Source organism: Myotis davidii, unplaced genomic scaffold (assembly GCF_000327345.1).
Source record: "Myotis davidii unplaced genomic scaffold, ASM32734v1 scaffold120, whole genome shotgun sequence".
Classification (NCBI taxonomy): domain Eukaryota; kingdom Metazoa; phylum Chordata; class Mammalia; order Chiroptera; family Vespertilionidae; genus Myotis; species Myotis davidii.
This window is the reverse complement of record NW_006294778.1, coordinates 370,757-373,826: the sequence shown is the minus strand read 5'-3', so window position 1 is coordinate 373,826 and position 3,070 is coordinate 370,757.

The window sequence follows — 3,070 nt, the reverse complement described above, 5'->3', positions numbered from 1 at the left end:
CTGAACTCTTGGTGAGGATACTGTCTGTCACCCTACAGAATCGTTCTATAGAATGGCCCTTTCAGAAAATTCTCTCAAAATGTACTGCTAGGAAAAGTGTGCTTCTCTGGAGGGGAGTGTTTGTGTCGTTGGCTTTTGTACTTTGGGTGGTGGTGCGTTTTCACTTTCTGTTAGTGAAAAGGTGTGTCACGCTGGAAAATAACAGAGTTAAGGATTAGAAAGTTCTGGCTTAGAATGCCGGCTGGGAGTCAGACTCGACAGGTTTAGTTGCAGCTCTGCCAGGGACTTGCTTGTGTGACTTCACACAAGTCGCTTTACCCCTTTGAGCCTTTGTTAATTGCATTTCTAAAATGGGGATAGTAATAGCAAACTTGGAGATCACTGTGAGTACTGCCATACTATTTCTTGTTGTTGCTGTTGATCTTCTTCTTCTTCTTCTTCTTCTTCTTCTTCTTCTTCTTCTTCTTCTTCTTCTTCTTCTTCTTCTTCTCCTTCTCTCTCTCTCTCTCTCTCTCTCTCTCTCTCTCTCTCTCTCTCTCTCTCTCAGAAGCACTGTACTCACTAGAAGACCAGTTTGTTATAAAGGATGTGACTCAGGAACACCCAGATGGAGGAGACGCACAGGGCAAGGTGTGGGGAAGGGTCCAGAGCTCCCAGTCCTCTCCAGGGCACCACCCTCCCAGCACCTCCACAAGCTCACCAACCCCGAAGCCCTCTGAACCCCGCCCTTTCAGGTTTTCATGGAGGATTCAATATGAAACCGAACACCCAATGGGCCAGGGCTGCTTGTCACTACTTGAGCCAATTAAGCAGAGACAGGGTTGAATCATATATGAGCGTTTATTTCCATTGATGCCAGCAGTATGAGAGAGCAGCAGGTCATCCACAAAAATCTGCTCTATTCCCCACCGTAAACCAATTGCTTATATTGGGTAGGACAAGGATGACTTGGGGAAGTAGGAATTACAGGGGGAAGTCGGCTATGTGGGCTGGGGTGGGACACCATTGTTTGGGCAACAAGGATATTATTCTTTCCATGATAATAGGCAGTTCTTGAATGAGAATGGAACCGAATTCCCAAGGTTGACTCCCAGGTCCTGGGGTCATACAACTTCCAGCCTGGTTAGAATGTCCTTTTTAAAAATCAGATCAAGGCAATCATGGTTAATAGAGCATGACTAATATTTCTTACTAGATACCAGTACCTTGGCCTGGCCTGTGGGGATTGGGCCAAAACCAGCCCATTACACAGATTCGTCCAGGGCATGTCTAGCCATCTCACCCAGTCTCAATCCCAGTCTTGATTGTGCCAATCAGGCGTTCAGGGTTGTCTCGCCCAGTCCTGATTGGCCGGACCCCAGCAGCAAGCAAACCTACCGGTCGGAATGTCTGCCCCCTGGTGGTCAGTGTGCCTCATAGCGACTGGTCGAGTGGTGGAACGAATGGTCGGACACTTAGCATATTAGGCTTTTATTATATAGGATAACTATAGCGAGTCCCCAATATTCTATTTTTGCCCCTAACAATTACACAGGCATGTCTGATTAAATCACTGACCATAAGTGATTAAACTCAAATCTCCAGCCTCTCTCCCCTCCCGTGAGGTCAAAGAGAAATTGAAAATTCCAGCCTAATCAGAGGGTTCAGTCTTTTGACAACCAGCCCCCATCCTCAGGTGAGGTCCAAAAGTCACTTCATTAATATAGCAGAAGAGAGCTTACTGTCTGACATCCTAATTCCAAGGGTTTTTAAATCTCTGTGCCAGAAACAAGGACAAAGAGCAAATATTTATCTCTTATTATATATAAGTCACAATGACACAGGTAGTCATACAGTTAATGTACTAGGTCACGTCAAATGCAGTGCCCATTGAAGGCAGAGTGGGGGTTCGCTACCACAGAACAGTGAGTAACAGGCTGCTATTGAAGTTCACGGAGAGACTTTGTTTAAATGAAAGCAACAGAGTCAGAAGTTTCATTTGTTTGTTTTAACTTCCCTGCATGTAGGATAAAGAGGGAAGTGCCCATAAAAACCTGGTTTGTGAAAGAACCTGCAAGTGTTGGTAGCCTTTACAAAAGTGAGGACATTACTGTATATATTGTACAAAGGCCGCAACTAATTAAAATAACAAAGACAATTACAGCTCCTTTAGAAGTGAAAAGTGAGTTACCCAGGTGGCTGAAACCAGATCCAGTGAGTATTTTTGACTCTTGTTAAGACAATATATTTGCATGTACAGCATCGCTACACAAAACCATATCTTTTCTTTTTTACGATGTCTTTCATCAGAGGTTAGAAGGGTCTGCATTTGAGCTAAGCAGCGAAATCACATCAGTTAGTAGCAAGGGAGGAAAAATAGACCGAGAAGCTTAAAGCTTTCAATATGGAAAAGAAAAGGACCAGAAAAATTTTTTACACAATTACTGTATCAACATGTCATATGAGGAATTCATGGACTATGGGTGGTGTTGTAAAGAAATAGAATGACATCCTTGGCTCTCTAAGATTTTGGCTCAAAGCTAAGAAATCGGGGACTTTCAGCGTCTGCTGTTTCCTATTGCAGCTGAAAAGCAAAAGCAAATCCTGATCCTGTGGATGGCCAGCCCAATGTTTGTTGAATTTACAGCGTCACCAAATATCTTTTGTATCAGCTAGGTTACTGTTAAGGAAACAGTGGGCCTTCAGGAGTTGCGACGAGGATATGTGGGAAGGTTTGGAGCACTGGGGACTCCCAAGGCTCAGTAATTCTCCTACGGATCCCCATGAAAGCCACCCTCCCTCCCCATGGTTGACGCCTGAAGGTAATGTTCTTGTCTAAAAGCATTGTCTTTGAAGGAGAAGCTAGTTCTATGCACGGATTCCATTCCTATAAATAGGCTCGTCCCCCAGTATTCCTTGAGCTGGGAGTCCAATTAAAAACTGAAGGCTTGGTGGAAAAGGATTGGTCACAAAATAATTATTTTATATGGGTTTTTGTGCTGGAAACTCAGAATTAACTCAGACAACTGGGATTAGTTCTAATGATGGCTTGGTTGGTCGACTGAAATGGAGAGAGGGAGAGATAGATAGA